At 50.9% G+C, this 9,914-nt stretch overlaps 1 protein-coding gene across 2 annotated transcripts in view; it reads left to right on the top strand.

The window, feature by feature from the left end:
• The first annotated feature begins 576 nt into the window (after positions 1-576).
• Positions 577-9,914, top strand: part of LOC138755731 (protein NDRG1-like) — an 83,885-nt gene continuing 74,547 nt past the window's right edge. The window contains exon 1 of one of the 2 annotated variants that reach the window (XM_069922225.1): positions 577-702. The gene's annotated coding sequence lies outside the window, so the exon portion shown is untranslated. Of the gene's footprint in view, positions 703-5,864; positions 5,969-9,914 lie in introns of those variants that run through there. The other variant, XM_069922226.1, reaches the window with a different exon arrangement.

Here is a 9,914-nt window from a genome sequence, read left to right as displayed (position 1 = left end):
ACACAGCTTTACACATCAGAAATTAAGGAGTTTCTTGTTTTGACACGGTAGTAGCAGTTGGATAAATAATTCCTCTATTCGCGAAGTTTATGGCTCTACTTGTGTGACAAAAAGTTTTAACGTATGCAACGTAAACGCATGGGATAGTCAAATAAAACATTAATCTGTTCCAAATTGCAACATCCTGACTACGTGAGGGTATGGAGTGTGTACACTGTTGTAAACGGATATTAAAAAAATTGTTTTCGTCCTTTAGACGCGGGCAGTACAATTTAATTTACATTTTGCCTTCCAACAAACTTTATTGCACTAGTTACGTGGATGTGTTCAGCTGCACATACGCGATTGCAACTAGTTCTAGATAAAATAATTTAATTGTAGATTTATTTTGCTGGTTATTTAACGTCCACCCCAAAACGTTCAAGTTGTAAATAAATCATCTTTGTTTGCAAAATAAAAGCATTACATTTAAAAGGTTTTTCTCTTTTCGAATGAAAACCACGTGTCAGGACGATGATGAAAAAAAAAGCAGTGGGCAGGGCTGCAACTGAAAGCTTTATAAAACCTCCCACATCCGCTCCCACCAAAACAGTAACAGGGCAGAGGAAAACATTACGGAACGGTGCAAAGTAGAGATTTAAAAACAAGCGGCTGTGTTTGGCAACAGAATCATCTTAAGGGTAGCTCTTGATTTAAGTCGAGGTAAGTTTGACTCAAACTTTATTTTGGCAACTTTTCCCTCTTTCAACGTGTCGATTTCGATTTGTTATGGACAGATTGGCTTTCAGCCGACGTTCGCCAGGGGGGCAAATGTTCTTATCAAGACCATGAGTAATCTCCTGGAAGATTTTTTTTCTCCCACGATATTCGTCAAGATTAATGTTCTTGCTACCAAGGGACAGCAAATGTCCCTTGAGGGGGTGGGAGAGTTTCGGGGTGGGGCGAAATACTGTTTGCTTCTTCGCGTTGCCACGTGAAGTCTTTGTCAAACATTAAAACCACTGCTCGCCTTCTCAGTTGCTAGAACTGTACGTGCACTAGGATATGTAATCATTCCCCTCCCCTTTCTATGTGGTATATTGCAAAATTGCCTCCGACTCCTGTGACCTGACTCACCCCCGCCTTTCAGCGCACTTTTTGTAAATAGAAAGTTGGTGCTGGGGACTTTGTTGCTCCAGCAATGTTTCCCTTTGAAAGGGTGACCCTTCTGTTCCGAGGGGCGATTTCCAAATCTTCATTGAAAAGCATAATATTCCAAGGGCACGTTATCAATCAGCGATTCGTGGAGCTCCGATGTAAATTAAATGTCAGGGTTTGTATTTCCCCAGTGGGAGAAGAAAGGGATCAGTTGGCTGGTGATTCCAGATTTTGAGGTAGGTGGGTGGGGGGGAAAGAGAGGAGAAGCAAATGGTTTCGATCAAGAACATCTGCAGATGCTGGAGCCAGTATGTAGTGGAAGGAGGCCATTCAGTTTCTTGAGTGAGTGTTCAAGTTTATTGTCACGACCCAGCCTCAGCTGAAAGTTTGGACAACTCTGGGCCACGGGAGCTTTGACTGTGAAAGCCTTGCTGTGTGTGTGTGTTACGTGTGTGTGACTTAACCCTTCTCCCAACGCTTGCAATCACCGACGTCCCCCCCAGCGAAGACCCTTTTCGAGCCCGAGCCCTCTGCATCTTGTTGCATTCGTATGGAAAGATGCCAGGGCTTGAAATCAGAAATGACATCAGTTTTTGGGGTCGATTTTAAATCGCGGGGTTTTCTTTTAAAACGTGGTTCCTTCTTTCTGCCCCCATCCCCCGGGTTTCAGTTCATGGGCGAGTGAAATTGTTCACAAGATCTGGAGCCCCATCCCTTCGACATTCGCTCCAGACGCTGGATCAACCAAACCTCTCAGTGGGGGTGGGCTCTTCAATCCTTGCAAGCCGAGCTCATGAACGAACACCACGCTGCAGAAACTCGGCTGATCAACGTTCAAGCTTGAGACCCCTTCAAGGCGGTGCAAGGGGGGGAGGGGGAAAGAGGGCACATGGTGCAAAGGGGGGGAGGGGGAAAGAGGGCACATGGTGCAAGGGGGGGGAAGAGGGCACATGGTGCAAGGGGGGGGAAGAGGGCACATGGTGCAAGGGGGGGGGGAAGAGGGCACATGGTGCAAGGGGGGGGAAGAGGGCACATGGTGCAAGGGGGGGAAGAGGGCACATGGTGCAAGGGGGGGGAAGAGGGCACATGGTGCAAGGGGGGGGAAGAGGGCACATGGTGCAAGGGGGGGGGGGGAAGAGGGCACATGGTGCAAGGGGGGGGGAAGAGGGCACATGGTGCAAGGGGGGGGAAGAGGGCACAAGGTGCAGGGGGGGAAGAGGGCACAAGGTGCAGGGGGGAAGAGGGCACATGGTGCAGGGGGGGAAGAGGGCACATGGTGCAGGGGGGGAAGAGGGCACATGGTGCAGGGGGGGGAAGAGGGCACATGGTGCAGGGGGGGGAAGAGGGCACATGGTGCAAAGGGGGGAAGGGGCACATGGTGCAAAGGGGGGGAAGGGGCACATGGTGCAAAGGGGGGGAAGGGGCACATGGTGCAAAGGGGGGGAGGGGGCACATGGTGCAAAGGGGGGGAGGGGGCACATGGTGCAAAGGGGGGAGGTGGCACATGGTGCAAAGGGGGGGAGGGGGCACATGGTGCAAAGGGGGGGAGGGGGCACATGGTGCAAAGGGGGGGAGGGGGCACATGGTGCAAAGGGGGGGAGGGGGCACATGGTGCAAAGGGGGGGAGGGGGCACATGGTGCAAAGGGGGGGAGGGGGCACATGGTGCAAAGGGGGGGAGGGGGCACATGGTGCAAAGGGGGGGAGGGGGCACATGGTGCAAAGGGGGGGAGGGGGCACATGTGGACCGGCGCCTGCCTACATTTTGTCCTTCCTTGAACGTGGCCACACCTGGTACAGGGTCTGTCTGACCTGCTGAGTTTCTCCAGCGTTGACTTCAACCACACGGTGGGTGCTTCCCCTTGCAATCGGGTTTGAGTCACGGCTCCTGGTGCTCGTCCTCCCTTCCAGTTACGGGGAGGGGGGGGGGGGAAATAGAGGAACACGTTAGTAGCATTGATTTGAGCGACAGGACCTATCATCTGCGGACCCTATCTCCTCATTTCGCCGTTGGGCGGGACCACCTGTCACCGCCGGCAAATGGTTCTGACCCGGCACGCAGTCTCGGGGAGTGTGTTGCGCAACCCCACGTCCTGGTGGCGATAGGTGGAGCCAATAAGCAGAGCGGTGTGCGCGCGCGTGTAGATCTGACATTTGTTTTGCCAAACGGAACGTCACTCAAACCCCAGCCGCCAATCCCCTTGATCCCGCCTCCAACCGCTTTTTTTTTAAACCGCTGCTGATGGTCCGGGCGATTCAGCTCCGCCTCCTGCCACTGCCCTCCGACCGGGAGTAGCTGGGGGGGTGGGTGTTGGGGGAGTAGCGGGGGGGTGGGTGTTGGGGGAGTAGCTGGGGGGGTGGGTGTTGGGGGAGTAGCTGGGGGGGTGGGTGTTGGGGGAGTAGCGGGGGGGTGGGTGTTGGGGGAGTAGCTGGGGGGGTGGGTGTTGGGGGAGTAGCTGGGGGGGTGGGTGTTGGGGGAGTAGCTGGGGGGGTGGGTGTTGGGGGAGTAGCGGGGGGGTGGGTGTTGGGGGAGTAGCGGGGGGGTGGGTGTTGGGGGAGTAGCGGGGGGGTGGGTGTTGGGGGAGTAGCGGGGGGGGTGGGTGTTGGGGGGGTGGGTGTTGGGGGAGTAGCTGGGGGGGTGGGTGTTGGGGGAGTAGCGGGGGGGTGGGTGTTGGGGGAGTAGCTGGGGGGGTGGGTGTTGGGGGAGTAGCTGGGGGGGTGGGTGTTGGGGGAGTAGCTGGGGGGGTGGGTGTTGGGGGAGTAGCTGGGGGGGTGGGTGTTGGGGGAGTAGCTGGGGGGGTGGGTGTTGGGGGAGTAGCTGGGGGGGTGGGTGTTGGGGGAGTAGCGGGGGGGTGGGTGTTGGGGGAGTAGCGGGGGGGTGGGTGTTGGGGGGAGTAGCTGGGGGGGTGGGTGTTGGGGGAGTAGCGGGGGGTGGGTGTTGGGGGAGTAGCTGGGGGGGTGGGTGTTGGGGAGTAGCTGGGGGGGTGGGTGTTGGGGGAGTAGCTGGGGGGGTGGGTGTTGGGGGAGTAGCTGGGGGGGTGGGTGTTGGGGGAGTAGCGGGGGGGTGGGTGTTGGGGGAGTAGCGGGGGGTGGGTGTTGGGGGAGTAGCGGGGGGGGGGTGGGTGTTGGGGGAGTAGCGGGGGGTGGGTGTTGGGGGAGTAGCGGGGGGTGGGTGTTGGGGGAGTAGCTGGGGGGGTGGGTGTTGGGGGAGTAGCGGGGGGTGGGTGTTGGGGGAGTAGCGGGGGGGTGGGTGTTGGGGGAGTAGCGGGGGGGTGGGTGTTGGGGGAGTAGCGGGGGGGTGGGTGTTGGGGGAGTAGCGGGGGGGTGGGTGTTGGGGGAGTAGCGGGGGGGTGGGTGTTGGGGGAGTAGCGGGGGGGTGGGTGTTGGGGGAGTAGCGGGGGGGTGGGTGTTGGGGGAGTAGCGGGGGGGTGGGTGTTGGGGGAGTAGCGGGGGGGTGGGTGTTGGGGGAGTAGCGGGGGGGTGGGTGTTGGGGGAGGAGGGGGGGGGTGGGTGTTGGGGGAGGAGGGGGGGGGGGGGGATGGTGTTCCCGGATGTTACGCTCAGAGTGCGGCTCCAGAAGGTCATTCTTAACCATTTGTGGCACTTGATAATCCAACTCTTATCCAGCACAGTAGTTTAAAGATTGCATTACAGGCATCCTGTTATCAAAAGTGTTAAGAAGGGAAATGCTGTCACTTGAACAAATGCCTTCAGTCTCCCACAATAAGAGCTTTTATTTATTTTTTAAGCGACCAGTAAAATAAACCACAGCTCTCCAGTATGCAGAGTGGAAAGAGGCCATTCAGTTTCTTGAGGGAGTGTTCAAGTTTATTGTCATGTGATTGTATAGGTACTTCCTGACGAAACCGCTTCGGTCCTCCGTGCAAGTAAAACACGAAGGTCTGCAGACACCATGGTTGAAGTAAAAACGCAATGCTGGAGAAACTCAGCAGGTCAAACAAAGACCATGATGATCTCGCATACCTTGATGAAAGGCTGAAGCCTAAACAGGTTCCTTACTTTTTTTCATAGCACACATACAAATGACACATGGTTTTTTTTTAAATTAAAAAAAATTAGTAGTCTCCAAGGGACTGTATGAGCAGTTCATCAGTCGTTCAGCATTCTCACTGCCCTGGGAAGAAGCTGTTTCTTAGCCTGGTGGTTCTGGCTCTGATCCTCCTGTATCTTTCCTGATGGGCGTTGCTAAAAGAAGCTGTGCAGGTTGGAAAGGGTCCTTAACAATTTTGCAAGCCCTATTCAGACAACGATCCCTGTAGATCATGTTGGGGTGGTGGGGGGGGGGGGGTGGTGTGTAGACCTCAGTGATCTTGTTGATTGACCTCTGATCCAATTCTCCACAGCAACTGTACCATGCTAATGATGCAGCTGACCAGGAACACTCTTGATTGAGCTCCTGTAGAAAGTTGACATAATGTCATTGATTACCTTGGCTACATCAGTCTTCTCAGGAAGTGCTGTTGTGCTTTCCAGACAAGTGAGGTGATATTGTATGTTCGGGATAGGTTTCTTGTTAAATGGACTCTGAGCAACTTGGTGCTCTCCACTACTGAGCTATTTATGTGTACTGGAGCGCGGTCATCCCTGGTCTTCCTGAAGTCCATAGTTATCTCCTTTGTCTTGTCTACCTTGACACTCTGGTTGTTATGCTTGGACTATGTCATGAGTTTTTCCACCTCTGTCACGTGACTTGTTGCTGATGAGGTCAACTACTGTTGTGTCATCTGCAAACTTGATGACTGAAGCTGGATCTGGTGTTGCAGTTGTGGGTCGTTAGCCTGAACAGGAGCAGGCTGAGCACACTGCCCTGAGGTATGCTAGAGTTCAGCGTGATGGCGCTCAATGTTCTGTTGCTCATCTGGACAGACTGTACCAGTTGCCCAGTTAGACCACTTTTTTCAAATTTTGCTTCACGTACTCCTACTGTTCAGCTTTGAATTCCCAATGTAAATCTTTAAACAAAATTCCATTTTACACAGCTGTAAAGCAGGATTTTAGTGTGTGTAGTGTGTGCACATACAGGCAGATTGGGTGGTCCACACTTGCGCATCTTCGATCCTCAAGGAGGAATAGGAGTCTCAGCGGTGGAGTGTATTTGACTTGCAGAGCTGGCTTTTTTCCCCACCTGTGTCACTTCTGTGTGATCCTGAAAGCTGACTTCCTAAGACGGGTCATGTCTATGGAAATTGCAGTATAAAAGGGGCTGAAGATGCTCAGTCACAACTCCAATCTCTATTCTTTTAACACTATTAAAATTGTGCCTCCCACTTATATTCCATCTGCTCATTGTTCCTACTTAAATGTGAGACTGCAGTATCAAGCCTTTGATGTACTGTCAGCTTGTCCCTATGTCTCTGCTCTTCATCTACAATCTATCAGGAAGCTAGGACCTGTATTTGTGGATAATGCTGTGATATCCTCCATATTGAAGGGAGCAACTGGTAAGAACATGAAACACAAGTTTATTACTCGTATTATAAGTGGTAACAGTGAGAAGGATTCTTGTGCAGTCTATAAAACTGGACAAGAGCATAATTAGAGAGACCTGTAGTTACAAATGTTTTTTTTAAAATCATTTGCTCTAAACTTTAGACTTGAAAGCAAGGACTGCATGAGAGGCCTGTTATGGGGCTCATTCAGGAGCTTAATGGCTATGGGGAAGAAATAGTATTTAACCATATTTGGTGTGTGATTTCATGTTCTTGAACCTTCTTTATATAAGGAGGAAGAAGAGTGTGGCTGGGATATATGTTGGCACTATGAGATGTATATGGAGTCCATGGTGGGGAGAAATTTGTATTGTGTACTGAGCTGCATTTACTACCTTGAAGAGACAGGTGCAAAGGGAGCACTGGATGCAGTAAATCAGTCCTTCAGAGTCTGTGGCAAATTGGGAGATTGCTTTGCAGAACACCTCCACTCCCTCCCGCTACAGTAACAGAGATCTCCCATTAGTTAACCATTTCAAATCTGAGTCACACTCGAATGTTCAAATGTCTGTCCAGGGCCTTATGACCACCTGCAGATTGAAGGAAAAATGCCTTATTTTTTCATCTGGACACTCTCCAGCCAGATGGCATTAACAGTGACTTCTCTAGTTTCTGCTAACCTGTTTGCCTTTTTTTCCTCCCTCCTTTCTAATGTGGATATACAAGTGAAGTTTTGCTTCATGGTGAGGGAGGTGTGGGTGCAAATGTTGCATTACGTGGAAGTGTAATGGCCATGCGCAGATTGGTGGAACAACATCTTATTTTCCGTCTGGTCATTCTCCAGCAAAATGACATTAACATTGGCACCTTTCAAATTGTAGGAGCTGGGAGCCCTCCTGGGACCTGGGTGCGATTACTGGGCAAAGGTGCTGGAATTGTCTTTCAAATCGTGTGGGGGGGGGGGGGGGGGGATCTACCCATTAAATCGCCAAGGTGAATCCTGCCCCGTGATGATGTGGTGAATGACATGTCACACACTCAAAGTACAGCTGATGTTCAGATGCTGGTTGCCTAGTGATGTATGCACGCAAGCGCTGATGTCTCTGGAATAAGTGTCAGCCATTTTTCGTTTTCCCATTGGCTGTGGGCAAGACCCAAGTTTAACTAGGTTCTGACAGGGTTGGACTCTTTGAAACTGCCACGTAACTGGGGCGCAAACTGCGAATTGCCTGGTTAATCCCATTTTACACGGCCATTTGAAAGGGTCTTTTTTTTACTCTCTAGTTTCTGCTAACCTGCTCACTTTTTCCCCCCTTTTTCAATTCTTTTCCCTCCCTTTCCCCTCCACTCACCCAGCCATTCCTCCTCCCCCCTCCTCACTGCTGTCCCCTCCTTCCTTTTCCACCTATCACCTCCTGCCTTCCCCCAACCCCTCCCCAACTTTTGTTCAGATGCCTGCTGACATTCTTCCATACTTTGAAGGGTTCAAGCCTGAAGCGTCAGTTATGTATTTTTACCTTTGCTACATCAAGGACACTGTCTGGCCATCTTAGATGAGGTGACACTTGCACAGTAGGAGTTGTGTACTCCTGCCACAGAAAATTGCCAAGACTTTTTTTAAAAAAAGATTTGGATGTGGTCCTTGTGGCAAAAGGGATCAATGAATATGTCAAGAAATCTGGAATAGGGTACTCTATTGTCATTATTGTGGTGCAGGCTTGAAGGACTGAATGGTGTACTCCACCTACTTTCTATGGTTTCTGTGTTCCATATCATCCCTATTTAATTCTTGGCTAACAGGTCACCTGGCTGTAATTATACTTCCAGTATACAAACAGAGACTGAGGACTACAGCATCAGAGGTGAAGACAGTATGGTCAAGGAGGCGGGAGCTGAAGGACTGCTTTAAATCAGGGTACTGGACCATATTCGAGAAATTCTTCTCAAACTTGAATATGTCACAGCTGTCACATACTTTGAGACCTGCGTGGATGAGTGTGTGCCCACGCATATATACCAACCGTATACTAACCAGAAGCTGTGGATGAATCAAAAGATTTGCAGCCTGCTCAGGGTGAGGTCAATGGCCTTTAAGACCAGTAATTCAGATCTCTAAAGGAGTCAAGGCACAGCCTGCGGAAGGCCATCCCAACATCAAAGGGGCATTTCTGAAGGAAGCTAGAGACAGTCAGATACTCACCAGCTATGGAAGGTATTGCAAGACACTGCATCCTACAAGGCGAGGCCGAACACCAAAAATGACCATGATACTTCACTACCCATGAGCTGAAAACCTTTCATGCTTGCTTTGAGAAGGAGAACTCAATATACCCATAAGAAGTTGATGACTGTATGTCTCTGAGGGCAATGTTAGAGCATCCATCAAAAGGGCAAGCGCTTAAGGCATCAGGCCCCAATGGGATACATGGTAGAGTACTGAAAATCTGTCCCAACCAACTAGCTGGAGTATTCACAGATATTTTCAATCTCTCTTTGCTTCAGTTGGAGGTTCCCACCTGCTTCAAAAGGGCATCAATCATTCTGGTACCCAAGAGGAACAGAGTGAGCTGCCTCAATGACTGTTAGTCGTTGTCAGTATTACTCGTACCTAAGTAATGATCTAGACACACTGCAATTTGCCTACGGTCACAATCGCTCCACAGCAGATTCCACATTACTGGCCCTCCACTCAGCTCTGGATCACATAAACATCAGTGTGTGTATCAGACTACAGTTCAGCTTTCAACAATATCATGCCCTCAGTGCTGGTCAACAAACTCCAAAACTGGGGCCTCTGCACCCTGCTCTGCAAATGGATCCTTGACTTCCTCATTGTTTCCAATTCAAACTGACTGTAGTCTTCCAGTGTCTTCTCGTCACTGGCAATGACACCATGGCCATTGGCAGAATCACAGATGGCAATGAGGAAGCAAACAGGAAGGAGATAGATCAGCTATTAGCACTTCAAATTCCTGGGTGTCAACATCTCTTCATCAGTTATGTAGAACACTTGCTAGCATCTGTATTTTATGAGGGGATTTAGTATATTACCAAAGGCTTTTGCAAATTTCTACAGGTAGACTGTGGAGAGTATTCTGACTGATTGGCACCTCCATACCAGACAGTGATGCAAATTGCAGGACAGAGGGGTGGGGGGGAATCTACAGAGAGTTGTGCATTTGACCAGTGCTATCATGGACAATACTCTTCACTCCTTTGAGGACATCTGCAAGAGGTCGTGTCATAATAAAGCGGCCTCTATCCTCAAGGACTTTCAGCATGCCCTGCCCCAGGCCATGCCCTCTTCAGTGCTATCAGGAAGGAAATAC

This window comes from Narcine bancroftii, chromosome 2 (assembly GCF_036971445.1).
Source record: "Narcine bancroftii isolate sNarBan1 chromosome 2, sNarBan1.hap1, whole genome shotgun sequence".
Classification (NCBI taxonomy): Eukaryota; Metazoa; Chordata; class Chondrichthyes; order Torpediniformes; family Narcinidae; genus Narcine; species Narcine bancroftii.
This window is presented reverse-complemented; position numbering and strand designations above follow the sequence as displayed.